Raw genomic sequence first — 18,552 nt, 5'->3', positions numbered from 1 at the left:
TCTTTTTTTGATGCAATTACTTAATGATACATGAAAATAGCATGTTATGAAACAAGCTGGTTACAAGTAATGGGTAAAGAGGATGACTTACTTTTAATAAAAAAATATTTTAAGTATATATACAAAACACTAAAAGATTATACTGTTCATATTGTTCAACTCATGAATTGTATGAAAAGGCAAAAAGATATGACATTGAAAGATGAACTCCCCAAGTTGGTAGATGCCCAGTATGCTACTAGAGAAGAGCAGACAAATATTTCCAGAAGGAATGAAGAGGCTGAGCCAAAGCAAAAATAACCCCGAGTGGTGGATGTGTCTGGTGGTGGAAGTAAAGTCCAGTGCTATAAAGAAAGATATAGCATAGGAACCTGAAATGTTCCATGAATCAAGTGAAATTCACTTCAGTTCAGTCGTTCAATCATGTCCAACTCTTTGCAACCCCATGAACCGCAGCACGCCAACCCTCCTTATCCATCACCAACTGCCAGAGTCTACCCAAACCCATGTCTATTGAGTCAGTGATGCCATCCAACCATCTCATCCTCTGTCGTCCCCTTCTCCTCCTGCCCTCAATCTTTCCCAGCATCAGGGTCTTCTCAAATGAGTCAGCTCTTCGCATCAGGTGGCCAAAGTATTGGAGTTTCAGCTTCAATATCAGTCCTTCCAGTGAACACCCAGGACTGATCTCCTTTAGGATGGACTGGTTGGCTCTCCTTGCAGTCCAAGGGACTCTCAAGAGTCTTCTCCAACATCACAGTTCAAAAGCATCAATTTTTCGGCACTCTGCTTTCTTTATAGTCCAACTCTCACATCCATACATGACTACTGGAAAAACCATAGCCTTGACTAGATGGACCTTTGTTGACAAAGTAATGTCTCTGCTTTTTAATATGCTCTCTAGGTAGGTTATAACTTTCCTTCCAAGGAGTAAGCGTCTTTAATTTCATGGCTGCAATCACCATCTGCAGTGATTTTGGGCTGTCACTGTTTCCACTGTTTCCCCATCTATTTGCCATGAAGTGATGGGAACAGATGCCATGATCTTAGTTTTCTGAATGTTGAGCTTTAAGCCAACTTTTTCACTCTCCTTTTGCACTTTGTACAAGAGGCTCTTTAGTTGTTCTTCACTTTCTGCCATAAGGGTGGTGTCATCTGCATATCTGAGGTTATTGATATTTCTCCTGGCAATCTTGATTCCAGCTTGTGCTTCCTCCAGCCCAGCATATAGTTTTGTCTTATTTTTTAATGCAGCCTAGTAGTTTCTGCTTTAAAATAGAGAGTTTATTCCATTTTCATTTAGTGTAATTAGTTACATATTGGTGGATTTACATCAGTCATTTTCCATTGTGTTTTCTCTATGTCCCGTCTATGCTTTGTTCTTATGTTCCTTCTTTCTAGCCTTTTCTTAGGTTAATTCAATATTTTTGTTATTCCATTTTAATTCTCCCAATTTTAGTGATTTTTAATCCTTTTTAGTTGTTACTAAGATTACAGCATGCATTCTCAAACTTATAATCTCTGTAGAGTTAATATCATATTATATTTAAGAACCCTGAAACAGTGTAATTCCAGTTTACCACTATGCCATCTTGTGTGCTCTTGTTATTTATTTTAAATAATTTCCACAATAAGATGTTACAATTTTTGCATGAAACAGGTATTTGAAAACAATTATAAGAAAGAAAAAAATTCTATTTTATGTTTACTCACTTATCTTCCATTTCCAGTGGTCTTTATTCCTTCCTATATATCAGAATTTCTGTCTGCTATTAATGCCTTTAGTTTAAATAACTTCTTTCAGTAGTTCTTATAGGAATTCTATAAGCTTTTGTTTATTTGGAAATGTCCTTTGCCTTCATTTTTGATAAAACTTGAAAAACCACTATTTATAGTTTGCTGAAAATCAAAAGCAGGCAAAATTGAAGAAGTTTGACTCTTGAAAGAAGAAAACTACACTGAGTGAGAGCTATATTTACATGACCAATGCCTTGAGGATACCTTGTATCCATAGGTGTGGTGCAACCAGAGCTCAAAAAGAAGGCTTCAGTCTATTGATTTGAGTTGTCAGAAGACAGTTTAGGGTGTTAGAGTAGCTGGGAATTGAGTGAGAGAAGACCAAAACTGGGGGAGGCACAAGTAGGACACCTCTAAACTGGCACAGGAACTGCCTCAAGTCTTTGGATGGCCTCTGAAATACCCACTGGACTCCTTGAAGTCCCCTCTGTGTTTACCCAGTTCAGGGCCTTCCAAAGATTTGAGACAGTTTGTCCTTGGGAGGATTGGTCAAATAAAAACTACTCTGCCATTCCCAGAGTCAGAGCTTTCCCACTGTATTTTGAACATTCATGCATCTCAGAATACATCATCTTGTACTATTAATATAATATGAATTTAAATATATGTGTCTCCCACAAGACTTTAAGGTAATATCTACTTAGTCAGCTACCCTTAATGTCTATTGTATTGTCTGGCATATTGTGCTCCATAAATGTTCATTGAGTAAATAAACCTAGTAAGACTAATAAGTTTGACAACCAGAGTGGAAGGTCCTGCCTCTTTAGTAGTTCTTACATGGAATATTGATTTTCTCAGGCCCAGTTATCTCAAGAGTGTCCTGAGGATTATAGAAAAAATTATCCTCCTCTTTTCTCTAACCTTGATGATTTTACCATTAATTTATATTGATGTCAATAATAAAAACCAGTCCTTTGGCAATTAGCCCCAGATTATGGATTAATATAGTAAATAGGATACAATGATACATTATTTCTTTTTTTTTTTTTAATAATTAGATTAAACCTCTGACTTGAAACAGCAGATGTGGTGTCCATGGCACTCCTCATGCTTGCAGGAAAGAATAAGGAAAATTAATATTCTTCCAGCCCAAATGGATTTTCTGGCTCTATGGAACAACGATAGACTCCAGATCAGAAAAAAATGGAAGATTATAGTCCCAGATTCTATTTGTTGTAATATGGTGCTGACCAGTGCTTGACAAAGTAGGGTTTCCTGATTGTTGAAGGAAACATAAACAGTGCAAGTAATTGTGGAATCTCTGAACCTTTTACTCAGTGTAACCCTTCTCTATGATTGTGATCCTATCTGCTGTTTACATCATGTAATGTTTACTAAAGGCATGTGTGGGTCGGGGACTGGGAACAGACTCCACATAGGACTCTGTATCCTGCAAGGAGCCATCTTACTGTCAAGAGCTAATGCTTACTGGTAGTCTTCATAACCTGACCAGGCATGTTTTTCAAAGGTAGGAGAAAGGGATTCTTTTTGTTTACCACAGATGGTTAGCCAGAGGGAGTATTATAGGAGGGAATTTCACATCTCAATTTCATTTAACTAGGGGCTTGGTGAGGATCAGGATACTATCTTTCTTTTATAAAGGTCATTTTTAAGGTAATTTAAACTGGTGGAATTGAGGAGTCTACTAAAGCTCTCTTGATCATAAGTGACAAAAATACAACTGAAACTAGTTTAAACATAAAGGGGGCATTGTATTATTGTTCAGTTGCTAGGTATGTCTGACTCTTTTCAACCCCATGGGCTGACTGCAGTCAGGCTTCCCTGTCCTTCACCATCTCCCAGAGCTTGCTGAAACTCACGTCCGTTGAGTCAGTGATGCCATCCAACCATCTCATCCTCGGTCACCCCCTTCTCCTCCTGCCCTCAATCTTTCTCAGCAGCAGGGTCTTTTCTAATGAGTAGGCTCTTCACATCAGGTGGCCAAAGTATTGGAGCTTCAGCTTCACCATCAGTCCTTCCAATGAGCATTCAGGATTGATTTCCTTTAGGATTGACAGGTTTGATCTCCTTGCAGTCCAAGAGACTCTCAAGAATCTTCTCCAACACCACATTTGGAAAGTATCAATTCTTTGACTCTCAGCTTTCTTTATGGTCCAGCTCTCACATCCATACATGACTACTGGAAAAAACATAGCTTTCACTAGATGGAACATTGTCGGCAAAGTAATGTCTCTGCTTTTTAATATGCTGTCTATGTTGGTAATAGCTTTTCTTCCAAGGAGCAAGTGTCTTTTAGTTTCATGGCTGCAGTGATTCTGGAGCCCAATAAAATAAAGTCTGTCACTGTTTCCATTGTTTCTCCATCTGTTTGCCTTGAAGTGATGGGACCAAATGCTGTGATCTTAGTTTTGTGAATGTTGAGTTTTAAGCAAGCTTTTTTACTCTCGTATTTCACCTTCATCAAGAGCCTCTTTATTTCCCCTTTGCTTTCCACCATAAGGGTGGTGTCATCTGCATACCTGAGGTTATTGATATTTCTCCAGACAATTTTGATTCAAGCTTGTGCTTCATCTGGCCCAGCATTTTGCATGATGTACTCTGCGTATCAGTTAAAAAGGCCTGGTGACAATACACAGCTTTGATGTACTCCTTTCCCAATTTTGAACCAGTCTGTTGTTCCATGTCTGGTTATAACTGTTGCTTCTTGACCTGCATACAGGTTTCTCAGGAGGCAGGTAATATGGTCTGGTATTCCCATCTGTTTAAGAATTTTCCACAGTGTTTTGATCCACACAGTCAAAGGCTTTAGCATAGTCAATGAAGCAGAGGTAGATGTTTTTCTGGAATTCTGCTTTCTCTATGATCCAACCAATGTTGGTAATTTGATCTCTGGTTCTTCTGCCATTTCTAATTCCAGCTTGAACATCTGGAAGTTCTCAATTCATGTACTGTTGAAGCCTAGCTTGGAGAATTTTGAGCATTAATTTGCTAGCATGTGAAGTAAGTGCAATTGTGCAGTGGTTTGAATATTCTTTGGCATTGCCTTTGGAATTGAAATGAAAACTGACCTTTTGCGGTCCTGTGGCCACTGCTGAGCTTTCCAAACTTGCTGGCATATTGAGTGCAGCGCTTTCACAGCATCATCTTTTAGGATTTGAAATACCTCAGCTGGAATTCCATCACCTCCACTGGCTTTGCTCATAGTGATGCTTCTTAAGGCCCACTTGACTTCGCATTTCAGGATGTCTGGCTCTAGGTGAGTGATCACACCATCGTGGTTATCTGAGTCATAAGGTCTTTTTTGTACAATTCTTCTGTGTATTCTTGCCACCTCTTCTTAACATCTTCTGCTTCTCTTAGGTCCATACCATTTCTGTCCTTTATTGTGCCCATCTTTGTATGAAATGTTCCCTTGGTATCTCTAATTTTCTTGAAGAGATCTCTAGTCTTTCCCATCCTATTATTTTCCTCTATTTCTTTGCATTGATCACTTAGGAAGGCTTTCTTATCTCTCCCTTGCTATTCTTTGGAACTCTGCGTTCAGATGGGTATATCTTTCCTTTTCTCTTTTGCCTTTTGCTTCTCTTCTTTTCTCAGCTATATAAGGCCTCCTCAGACAACCATTTTGTCTGTTTGCATTTCTTTTTCTTGGGAATGGTTTTGATCACAGCCTCCTATACAATGTTACGAACCTCTATCCATGGTTCTTCAGGCACTCTCAGTTCAGTTCAGTTCAGTTCAGTCGCTCAGTCGTGTCTGACTCTTTACGACCCCATGAATCGCAGCACGCCAGGCCTCCCTGTCCATCACAAACTCCCGGAGTTCACTCAGACTCAAGTCCATCGAGTCAGTGATGCCATCCAGCCATCTCATCCTCTGGCGTCCCCTTCTCCTCCTGCCCCCAATCCCTCCCAGCATCAGAGTCTTTTCCAATGAGTCAGCTCTTCACATGAGGTGGCCAAAGTACTGGAGTTTCAGCTTCAGCGTCATTCCCTCCAAAGAAATCCCAGGGCTGATCTCCTTCAGAATGTACTGGTTGGATCTCCTTGCAGTCCAAGGGACTCTCAAGAGTCTTCTCCAACACCACAGTTCAAAAGCATCAATTCTTTGGCACTCAGCCTTCTTCACAGTCTTAACTCTCACATCCATACATGCTGCTGCTGCTGCTAAGTCGCTTCAGTCGTGTCCAACTCTGTGCGACCCCATAGATGGCAGCCCACCAGGCTTCCCCATCCCTGGGATTCTCCAGGCAAGAACACTGGAGTGGGTTGCCATTTCCTTCTCCAATGCATGAAAGTGAAAAGTGAAAGTGAAGTCGCTCAGTCGTTCCCGACTCTTCGCGACCCCATGGACTGCAGCCTACCAGGCTCCTCTATCCATGGATTTTCCAGGCAAGAGTACTGGAGTGGGGTGCCATTGCCTTCTCCAACATCCGTACATGACCACAGGCAAAACCATAGCCTTGACTAGACGGACCTTTGTTGGCAAAGTAATGTCTCTGCTTTTGAATATGGTCTCTAGGTTGGTCATAACTTTCCTTTCAAGGAGTAAACATGTTTTAATTTCATCTGCCGTGCTTTCATGTTTTCATTTCAGCTGCAATCACCATCTGCAGTGATTTTGGAGCCCAAAAAATAAAGTCTGACACTCAGGCACTCTAATCAGATCTAATCCCTTGATCTATTTGTCACTTTCACTGTGTAATCATAAGGGATTTGCTTAAGTCATACCTGAATGGCCCAGTGGTTTTCTCTACTTTCTTCAATATAAGTCTGGATTTGGCAATAAGAAGTTCATAATCTGAGCCACAGCCAGATCTGGGTCATCTTGTTTTTACTCACAGTATAGAGCTTCTCCATCTTCAGCTGCAAAGAATAAAATCAATCTGATTTCAGTATTGACCATCTGGTGATGTCCATGTGTAGAGTTGTCTCTTGTGTTGTTGAAAGATGGTGCTTTTATGACCAATGCATTCTCTTGGCAAAACTGTTAGCCTTTGCCCTGCTTCATTTTGTAATCCAAGGCCAAACTGTCTTGTTAGTCCAGGTATCTCTTGACTTCCTACTTTTACATTTTCAGTTCCCTATGTTGAAGAAGACTTTTTTTGATGTCTTTTTTAGAAGGTCTTGTAGGTCTTCATAGAACCATTGAACTTCAGCCTCTTTGGCATTAGTAGTTGGGGCATAGACTTGGATTACTGTTATATTGAGTGCATTAATAGCTTAAATAATTAGGTTTCATGGTGACTCTTCAGGCACAGTCTGTCTCTCTTACTCTGCTTCTCTCTGTGCTCAGAAAGCACTCCCCAGAGTGGCAAAGAGGACAATTGACAACTCCAGCCTAAATCCTGTAAGCTTAACAACCTCAGTATAAAGAGAACATTTCTCTCTAAATAATTACAACAAAAATCATGAATAAGAAGGCTTCTCTATGCTCTAACTTATATGATGTTCCCACTTATGGAGCAGGGGAAGAGGTGAGACCAACCCCAGTTGACCACAAGGACTGCGGGTTGGTCAAGGACGAATTCATAAAGGAAAAAAAGGGTTCTAATGCCAGAGGAAGGGGAAAAGATACTAGGCTGACAGAAGCAATGGTTGGGGTTCTTTCTTGGTTGGATTGTTGCTCCTCAAAAGGGAAAAGGAAATTTCAGCATTAAAAGTAGAAGCAACAGAGGCCAGAATTTCTGAGCCATTACTAGACTAGACCTCATGAGAAGAGCAAAAGTAGATGAGAAAATAATACCAAATTGGTTACACCACTGGGACTCTATTGCAGAGGGCTATGTTACACAGAAAATCATGGTAACCTTTTGGAAGGAGAAGGCATGACCAGAGGCAGCTAAAAAGGATGATTTAACTGATGTGTTTGATTAATGTCTTGCAATCTCAAATCTTTCTTCTGTGGCAACTACTGGGAACAGTGTTTGCCCTGTAAGAAACTGTATTAAAATACAGTTCAGTGATGCCAAGGTTGTGGAAGAGTTTCCCAGATGAACTGTTCATCAGGAGAGCAATCCTCTAAAAGCAGACAGTAAAGGGGAATTCAGCACTAATTGTCACTAGCAGTAGAATAAGTCTGAAAACAAGGTTCTACATTGTCAGATGTGTACACGCTTTACAAGGCACTTTCCTGTGCCTTGTTTTATTCCATTTTTGTGAGCAGTCTCTGATGTCAGAGATGCTGGAATGATTACAGCTGTTTCACAGCTGAGGAAATCCACACTGTTTCTGGCTTCATCCTAAGTGAGGGAAAGAGGATAACAGTGTCCTGGTCAAAGGACCCATAAAGAGGACCCCTGCTAGATTAAGGTTACTTTCCTGGGAGCCAGTGGCCAGGCATTCTGCCTGTTTAAGAATGTGGTGTGCTCTCCTCTCAGTTGCTCCTGTGTGAGCAGGACAGTAGCTAATGGTACCAGTGCATGCTAAGTTGCTTCATTGTGTCAGATTCTTTGTGACCCTATGGACTGTAGCCCTCCAGGCTCCTCTGTCCATGGGATTTTCCAGGCAAGAATATTGGAGTGGGTTGCCATGCCCTCCTCCAGGGGATCTTTCCGATCCAGGGATTGAACCTACATCTCTTATGTTTGCTGCATCGGCAGGCAGGTTCTTTACCGTTAGCGCCACCTGGGAAGCCCCAAAGCAGCTTTCAAACACTCCTGTTCTTGTTCACTCTGAGATCTGTAGGTCCAAGAAGAAATGCTGTTCCTGACCCTGAAGCTCCTTTTAGAAATGATCTCATTATACAAAGTGAATATTTTTGTAAAGTCCAGGACTGAAAGAGCTGAGAAAATGTTTCAGAGTTCACACCATTTGCTTTTGTGTGGGGTGGGGCAACACAGTCCTGACGTTTTAGAATTTGGGTGTCTTGTATGTATCAATAATTGCATTATTTCAATAGGTGGCAGTATGTCCTCTCCTTTAAAAGATTTTCTTTTTAAAAGGGCACATTCAGTGAAAAGCTGTCAGGAAAGGAAGAGGTGCTAATAATAATAAAAGCAAATAGAAAATGTTCCAACAACCCACATTGTTCATGGTCACAACTCAAGTCATTGATCAGGCTTTAATCCACCAGTAATAACCTCAGACCAAAAGTTGTTCATGACACTTTTTACTTAAAATTCTAGTGCTATTTAGTTCTATCCTCATCAGGAATGTATGAATAGCGTATTGGAAAGGCTTTGTCAGATGACACTGAGCTCTTTCCCACCCACCATGTTCTGGCCATATCTGTCCTGCTCCACCATTCTGAGTGACCAGCTCCAAACTCTTCTCTCTTTTTAAGATTGATTTCTCCATCAACAGAAAAAAAATGTTTTAATTCCATTTACAATGGCATTTCTCCAAAGGGACCATCCAAGGAACAGTTGATTTCAACTGAGTCAAAAAAGGAAGGGAGAGGCTTACTAAAAGCTTGGAATGACCCAGAGGGAGGGTATGGGGAGGGAGGAGGGAGGAGGGTTCAGGATGGGGAACACAGGTATACCTGTGGCGGATTCATTTCAATATTTGGCAAAACTAATACAATATTGTAAAGTTTAAAAATAAAATAAAATTAAAAAAAAAAAAAAGCTTGGAATGTACACACTACCCTACATTCTAAGAATAAGAATATCCTTATCAGAGAAAGGCTGTTCTGTTTGTGGCATGAAGTGATGATGGCCACCATGGGGTGGAGTAGTTTGGTAAGGAGGGGTAACAGGCCCTTCTGGACTTGTGGTATGTGGGACCATGTTGAACTTGAGAAGTCACTCTTTGTGCTGCAAATTGATTTAGCTCCCAAACTGGGCTTTTGAGAATTAGATTGTAGCCCCCAAAAGGAGATAACCTATATAAAAAAAAATATATATATATAATATATATAATAAATATATATAATTATATTTAAACAAATATATCCTGAAACTGCCTCATTTTTATAATAAAGTTAATCTTTGCCCTAAGCCTTCTTCTTAGTTAAAAAATAAACTTTTAAATGAAAAAAATAATCACACTTACTGTAGTAGATATAGGTGGTGCCTGCCCAGATGCCCTTAGATCCTTCTCATCAACTCTGTGTACCCATCCAACCTGTACCCTTTGGTGATGTAAGACCAAAGGATGGCACTTGGGCACTGGAGCAGCCTTACCTGTGTCTTAAAGCTCCACAGACATGTAAGTGGCTGCGAAAGTACAAAAACTCAGTCCCTTGCATTCCAGGCAGAACTAACAAGTCAAAGGTGTAACTGTTGCTCTAGGGCACCCTGCAGGATTTAGATGAATCTGGGGCTTCACCTGAACCCAGGCCTGAATTTCCCTTTCCCAGTCCTACTTTCCTCAATCCCTTCCAGGTTTTTCTCCCATTTCCTTAGTAAACCACTTGCACTGGAATCCTTGACTCAGGTTCTACTTCTAGGAAAACTTGATCAGAAATACTTATTGTTCTCTCTCTTTCTGTATTTCTCTCTCTATTCTCTCTTATCCTTTTTCCTTTTGTATGTTAAATTTGGATATGTTCTTGAATCAAAGATTATATAGAAAAAACAGATAACAAACTTTTCTCCTCCAAATCGACCATCTCTCAGCCTGATAGTAAGATGGTAACATGATCAGAGTTAGTTTAAAAAGACAGCTTTAAAGATGCTATTTTTTAAGATGTTATTTAAAGATGTTATTTTTAACTAAGGTACCACAACCTAGAATCTTCCTTGGTAGCAATTGGGAAAAACTTCACTCTCCTCCCTGTTTAAAATTGACTCCTCATCTGCCTCACACATGCCCTCTCCCTAGCCCCTTTCTCTGCTTGTATTTCTCTATAGCAGTTCTCCATAGCACTTGACCATCTCATTCAAATGAGTGAAGGAAAACTAAAGAAAGTGAAAAAAATAAAATAATTTGTAACATTTGAGGAAGGCTTCTTAAAAAGAATATTTCATTATGAATGGGAAGGTAGAGAAAGAGATTCATAAGTGGGTGTATGATACTTTGAATTTTCTATTTTTGTAAGGGTAGAAAAGATAATCATATGGAAGAGTTTCAGTTGTATGACTGGAAATCATTGAGATGTTTTATCTACCAGCAAAAGAACTCTAGACAATAAAACCCCAGAAGTTTTCTTTAGAAAAATATTTTTGCTAAAATTTTAATGATAAGTGGAATTTATGTTTTCATTTTTATCTTCCAATTTTTGGATTTCGGAAGGCCAATTGCAAAAATAAAGAAGAGGTGTGGTTACATCTGATAAGAGGATGGGGGGAAATTTGCAGAAAATGCATGATACCCAAAAGTCAAGGAAAAGCTATAAGGGGAAAAAAAAATTAGTATATTACTTGCATAAAAACAAGAAAGCAACCTGTGCATTGGGGATTAAAACCCAATGGCACAGGAAAGTCAAACACTGGCTCTGTATCAACCTAGAGGGGTGGGATGGGGAGGGAGATGGGAGGGAGGTTCAAGAAGGTAATATATATATACCTACGGCTGATTCATGTTGAGGTTTGACAGAAAACAACAAAAGTCTGTAAAGCAATTAAAATAAATGAAAAAAAATTTTTTAAGGAAATGAGGAGATCAATAAAAAAATTACGAGAATGTTTCCTCAGGCTTGCTCACACTAAGAGCAAGTCTGACTGGATTTCATTTAGATTTCCCTAAAATGAGCTCCCTCCCATGATAAAGGGGTTATCCTGTTTCCAGATGCCTTTTGAGAGTATTTTTAGAGATGCCTCAAAAAGATCTACATTAGCTCTTCTCTTTTTATTTTTTAACTCTTCTCTTTATTTATTTTTGACAATTTTGGTCTGCTTTGTGCTGCCTGAGAAAACTCAGAAGGCATCCATTATGGCTGAAGTTGGGAGTGGGGGCAGAGCACCCCTTCGTGTAGGAAGGTGATCTCAAGAAAATGCTTCAGGAAAATAAAAAGTCATTTCCTACAAATAAAATAAACAAACCAAAAAAACCCTAAGGGCAGAACTTCAATGCCAACCGTCACAGAACCCACCAGTAGTTTCCGCAAATATTTGAGTTCCTTCCATGTTCAAGGCATCATTCTAGATGCCAGATATATAGCAGTAAACAAAAAAGACCAAATCTCTGTAGAATTAAGCTTACATTCTACACATAAATTATTAAAATATGTATGTCTAGAGTGGAAGTACTACGGAGAAAAATAAAGCAGGGGTATGTATGGAGGGGGTTGCGATTTAAAATTCAGCCTGAGTCAAAGAAGATCTGGTGGAGAGATGACAACTGAACACGGTAATGAAGGAAGTGAGGCAATAGGACACATGGACATGTGGCAGGAGAACATCCCAGAGGAGTGCAAACAGGTGGGGTAAAAGTAGAAACAGCGACAAGGTTTATTTTCTTGGGCTCCATAATCACTGCAGATGGTGACTACAGCCATGAAATTCAAAGACCCTTGCTCCTTGGAAGAAAAGCTATGATGAACTTAGGCAATGTATTAAAAAGCAGAGACATCACTTTGCCAACAAACGTCTGTACAAAGCTATGGTTTTTCCAGTAGTCATGTACGGATGTGAGAGTTGGACCATAAAGAAGGCTGAGAGTCAAAGAATTGATACTTTCCAACTGTGGTGTTGGAGAAGATTCTTGAGAGTCCCTTGGACTGCAAGGAGATCCAACCAGTCAATCCTGATGGAAATCAACCCTGATTATTCATTGAAAGGGCTGATCCCAAAGCTGAACTCCAATACTTTGGCAACCTAATGTGAAGAGCCAACTCATTGGAAAAGACCCTGATGCTGGGAAAGATTGAGGGCAAGAGAAGGGACAACAGAGGATGAGATGGTTTGATGGCCTCACCAACTCAGTGAACTTGCATTTGAACAAACTCAGGGAGTAGCTTAGTGTCCAACTAAGTGTTCCTTAGTAGCTTAGTGTCCAACTTAGTGAAGGACAGGGAAGCCTAGCATGCTGCAGTCCCTGGGGTTGCAAAGGGTTGGACACAACTTAGCAATTGAACAACAACAGTATGTCCAGAATGGTAAGTATATGGGGGAAAATAAAGCAGGGGTGTTGAGGGGTTGCAATTTAAAACACAGCCACAGTCAGAGAAGACCTGGTAGAGGGAAGATGACAACTGAACCTGGTAATGAAGGAGACTATAGACCACATGGACATTTGTGGGAAAGCATTCCAAAGGAAGGGAAAAGTGCAAATGACTTAGGTAAGAATGTGGCTGGAGTGTTGGAAAACAATGACAGTGTGGCAGGAGTTGAGTAAGAAGAGTGAAAATTAGGTTAGAGAGAGGACAGGGAGATGGGACATGGCCTTGTAGCCCCTGTTGTAGGGCTTTGGCTTTACATGAATGAGGTGTGAGCCTTTGGAAGGTTTTCAGCCGAAAGATGTCATATTCTGATTAGTTTTTAAAGGATCATTCAGGTTGCAAATAGATTTTGGTGAAAGGCAAGGACCAAAGCAGGATAACTATTTAAGAAGATACCATCATCTGGGTGAAATTTGTAGTGGCCGGATAAAGTGGGAGCTGGATTCTAGAGATATTTTTTAAAAACAGTTGTCAATTATCACTGGCTTTGGTGATAATTAAATTCAATGTGAAAGAGAAAAGTGTCAAGGGAAATTTCAATGCATAATCATGTATTTGTGTTTTGTTGTCATTTCAACAACTTAGTTGCTAAATTGTGTCAGGCTCTTTGCGACTCCAAGGATCATAGCCCGCTAGGCTCCTCTGTCCATGGGATTCTCCAGGCAATAATACTGGAGTGGGTTGCCATTTCCTTCTACAAGGGATCTTTGTGACCCAGGAATCAACCCCACATCTCCTGCATTGCAGCTGTATTCTTTACCACTGAGCCAGCTGGGTGTGTTTTGTTCAACTCCATTATGTAAACATCTATTTTCTACTGTGGGTTATCTAACATTTATAAGGCATTGTGCTAGTGAAATGCATTTTCTTGTGCCAAAGAGCTTATATTCTGGGAAGGGAAGCAGACAAATAAATCAATAAACTTGTGTATTGTTTGTATATGCCACAGTAAGTCTAACAACCAAAGTATGCTCAATTTCTGAAAATGGACTTTCTAGCTACTATTTCTTTAAAAAAAAAAAAAAAAAGGCAATAAAGAATTCCAGAGACCACAGAAGTGTGTGTCTTTCCAGCTACTATTTCTTTAAAAAAAAAAAAAAAGGCAGAAAAAAATGAAAATGGGGAGAGATTAACACTGTCACAGAGATAGAATAAGGTGAAGGAAATCCTTCTAGAGGAAGTGATGACTACATTGAATATTGATGGACCCTTGAGGGGTTTTCTGGGTGCTAAAGAGACAGTGGAAACATAATAGAGGAGAGGTCAGTGCAAGTAAAAACACACAGAGGGATAAAACAAATGTGGTATGTCCAGGAAAATAGAAATAGATTAGATTGACTGGAATGTGAAGTTCAAAGTAGGAGCTGAGTGGAGCAGACAATAAAGGATTTTCTATCCCCTGCTCCTTGCATGGGCTATACAGAGAGTGGAGAAGGAAATGGCAACCCACTCTAGTATTCTTGCCTGGAGCATCCCATGAACAGAGGAGCCTGGCAGGCTACAGTCCATGGGGTTGCAAGATTCGGACACAACTTAGCAACTAAACCACTACCACCATACAAGGGAGAGCCAGTGAAAAGTTTTAAGTATGGGAGAATTTGATCATACTTAGGTTTTCTAAAACATCAGTCTGGTGGCCATGCAGAGATAGATTGGAAAGAGGAGGAGACAAGAAGCTAGAAACCCAACAAAATTTATCACAGCCATTGCTGAGAACCTGAATTAAGACAATGGCAGAGGAAATAGAAATGAAAGGATGGACTTAAAAGTTAGAAATAGCAAAGCCCAGTGGTGAATTGGATACAGTGTATGAGAGAGAAGGGGAGAGACTTGGAGGCTGGGAGATGCGTTCCCATCAATTAAGATTAGAGAACACTGCCGTCATAGCATCATTTATAATAGCCAAGATATGGATGTAACCTAAGTGCCCATGAAACAGAAGCACAGATAAAGAAGATATAGTATACAGTGGAATACTACTCAGCCTATAAAGGATGGAATCTTTTTTTTTTTTTCCAGCAACCTGCATAAACTTTGAGAGTATTATGCTAAGTAATGTAAGTCCAACAGAGAAAGTCAAATACCATATGCTTTCACTCAGACATGTTATAAACAGACAAAGAAGCAAATCAAAACCAAAATAAATGATCAAATCAAACCAACCAAAAACAGAAACATAGGTATAGAGGAAAGAGCAGTGGTACTGGAATGGAAAAGGCAGGAGGGGGAGGGTGAAATGGGTAATGGGGATCAAGTGTATGGTGACAGATGGAAACTAAATTTTGGGTGGTGAGCATACTACAGGTTATGCATAAGTCAAAATATATTACTGTACATATGAAATGTAAAATGTTAGAAACCTGTGTTACCTCAATAAAAATAAATCAAAAAAGAAAATTTTTAAAAATAGAAATGATAAAGATCAGGGAGAGCTGGAAAACAAAGAAGGTCATGGAAGTTGGGGAAAGTGATGAGATCAATTTTGGCATGTGAGATAAAGGTGAAGAGCCTGGAGGATAAACATGAATGTCTCCCATAAGGACCTGGAAATCTGTAGAGAGGAATAGCCTTTATCTGTAGATTTAGGGGTCAAAGATATATACAGGGGTATCTAAAACAACAGGCTGCAATGAATATAATCAATCTGATTTCGGTGTCGACCATCTGGTGATCTCCATGTGTAGAGTCTTCTCTTGTGTTGTTGGAAGAGGGTGTTTGCTATGACCAGTGAGTTCTCTTGGCAGAACTCTATTAGCCTTTGCCCTCTTCATTCTGTACTCCAAGGCCAAATTTGCCTGTTACTCCACGTGTTTCTTGACTTCCTACTTTTTGCATTCCAGTCCCCTATGATGAAAAGGACATCTTTTTTGGGTGTTGGTTCTAGAAGGTCTTGTAAGTCTTCACAGAACTGTTCAACTTCAGCTTCTTTGGTGTTACTGGTGGGGCATAGACTTGAATTACTGTGATATTGAATGGTTTGCCTTGGAAATGAACAGAGATCATTCTGTCGTTTTTGAGATCGCATCCAAGTACTGCATTTCTGACTCTTTTGTTGACTATGATGGCTACTCCATTTCTTCTAAGGGATTCCTGCCCACAGTAGTAGATATAATGGTCATCTGAGTTAAATTCACCCATTCCTTGGACCATGAAGTCCTTATTGCCAAATTCAGACTGAAATTGAAGAAATTGGAGAAAACCACTAGACCATTCAGGTATGACCTAAATCAAATCCCTTATGACTATACAGTGGAAGTGAGAAATAGATTTAAGGGACTAGATCTGATAGACAGAGTGCCTGATGAACTATGAGTGGAGGTTCATGACATTGTACAGGGGACAGGAATCAAGACCATCCCAAGAAAAAGAAATGCAAAAAAGCAAAATGGCTATCTGAGGAGACCTTACAAATAGCTGTGAAAAGACAGGAAGTGAAAAGCAAAGGACAAAAGGAAAGATATACCCATTTGAATGCAGAGTTCCAAAGAATAGCAAGGAGAGATAAGAAAGCCTTCCTCAGCAATCAATGCAAAGAAATAGAGGAAAACAATAAAATGGGAATGACTAGAGATCTCTTCAAGAAAATTAGAGATACCAAGGGAACATTTCATGCAAAGATGGGCTCAAAAAAGGACAGAAATTGTAGGGACCTAACAGAAGCAGCAGATATTAAGAAGAGGTGGCAAGAATACACAGAAGAATTGTACAAAAAAGATCTTCATGACCCAGATAATCACAATAGTGTGATCACTCACCTAGAGCCAGACATTCTGAAATGTGAAGTCAAGTGGGCCTTAGGAAGCATCACTATGAACAAAGCTAGTGGAGGTGATGGAATTCCAGTTGAGCTATTTCAAATCCTAAAAGATGATGCTGTGAAAGTGCTGCACTCAATATGCCAACAAATATGGAAAACTCAGCAGTGGCCACAGGACTGGAAAAGGTCAGTTTTCATTCCAGTTCCAAAGAAAGACAATGCCAAAGAATGATCAAACTACTGCACAATTACATCATCTCACACGCTAGTAAAGTAATGCTTAAAATTCTCCAAGCCAGGCTTCAACAATACGTGAACCGTGAACTTCCTGATGTTCAAGCTGGTTTTAGAAAAGGCAGAGGAACAAGAGATCAAATTGCCAACATCCGCTGGATCATGGAAAAAGCAAGAGAGTTCCAGAAAAACATCTATTTCTGCTTTATTGACTATGCCAAAGCCTTTGACTGTGTGGATCACAATAAACTGTGGAAAATTCTGAAAGAGATGGGAATACCAGACCACCTGACCTGCCTCTTGAGAAATTTGTATGCAGGTCAGGAAGCAACAGTTAGAACTGGACATGGAACAACAGACTGGTTCCAAATAGGAAAAGGAGTACGTCAAGGCTGTATATTGTCACCCTGCTTATTTAATTTATATGCAGAGTACATCATGAGAAACGCTGGGCTAGAGGAAGCACAAGCTGGAATCAAGATTGCTGGGAGAAATATCAATCACCTCAGATATGCAGATGACACCACCCTTATGGCAGAAAGTGAAGAACAACTAAAGAGCCTCTTGATGAAAATGAAAGAAGAGAGTGAAGAAGTTGGCTTAAAGCTCAACATTCAGAAAACTAGGATCATGGCATCTGGTCCCATCACTTCATGGCAGATGGATGGGGAAACAGTGGAAACAATGGCTGACTTTATTTTTCTGGGCTCCAAAATCACTGCAGATGGTGATTGCAGCCATGAAATTAAAAGACGCTTACTCCTTGGAAGGAAAGTTATGAACAACCTAGACAGCATATTAAAAAGCAGAGACATTACTTTGCCAACAAAGGTCCGTCTAGCCAAGGCTATTGTTTTTCCAGTCATCATGTATGGATATGAGAGTTGGACTATAAAGAAAGCTGAGCACCAAAGAATTTATGCTTTTGAACTGTGATGTTGGAGAAGACTCTTGAGAGTCCCTTGGACTGCAAGGAGATCCAACCAGTCCATTCTAAAGGAGATCAGTCCTGGGTATTTTTTGGAAGGACTCATGTTGAGGCTGAAACTCCAATACTTTGGCCACCTGATCTGAAGAGCTGACTCATTTGAAAAGACTCTGATACTGGGAGGGATTGGGGTCAGGATGAAAAGGGGACGACAGAGGATGAGATGGTTGGATGTCCATCAACTCAATGGACATGGGTTTGGGTGGACTCTGGGAGTTGGTGATGGACAGAGGCCTGGTGTGCTGCGGTTTATGGGGTTGCAAAGAGTCAGACCTGACTGAGCGACTGAACTGAACTAAAAACGGTAGGAACTTATTTGACTGTTGAAGGAAAAGATTTATAGTGAAAAGGTGCCCAGGGATAGAATCCTCAAGAACATCATCTTCCAAGCAGAGCCACAGGAAAGCAAACCAACAAGTGACGCTGAGAATATGGTCAGAGAGGCAAACAAGCAGGAGGATGACGAGCAGCCTCCACAGTCAAAGAGGGAAAGGAGAGAGTAATCAAAGGAAGTAAAGCCCACAATGAGATCAGATGAAATAAGGATTTAGACACATCTGTGAGCTGGGTAATTTGTAGGTCATTGTTGAGCAGAGAAAGGACAGTTTTAATGATACACTGGTAATGTGTGGTTTGGGTAGAAATCAGATGATAATGGTTTGAAGTGGATAGGAGATGAGATTTCTAGACACATGGGTAGACTACTCTTTGAGTGAGCTTGACTTTACATGAATACCCAAACCTCCCTTTTCCACATGAGGTGAGGCCA

General features: G+C 40.1%; 1 long non-coding RNA gene across 2 annotated transcripts in view; it reads left to right on the top strand.

Annotated features, from left to right (window-relative positions):
- The window catches only part of LOC139176708 (uncharacterized), a 195,732-nt gene that overhangs the window by 159,050 nt on the left and 18,130 nt on the right, over window positions 1–18,552 (top strand). The gene's annotated exons all lie outside the window — the stretch shown is intronic.

Source organism: Bos indicus, chromosome 17 (genome assembly GCF_029378745.1).
Source record: "Bos indicus isolate NIAB-ARS_2022 breed Sahiwal x Tharparkar chromosome 17, NIAB-ARS_B.indTharparkar_mat_pri_1.0, whole genome shotgun sequence".
NCBI lineage: Eukaryota > Metazoa > Chordata > Mammalia > Artiodactyla > Bovidae > Bos > Bos indicus.
Note: the sequence above shows the minus strand (reverse complement) of the source record. Positions and strands in the feature narration are given on the sequence as shown.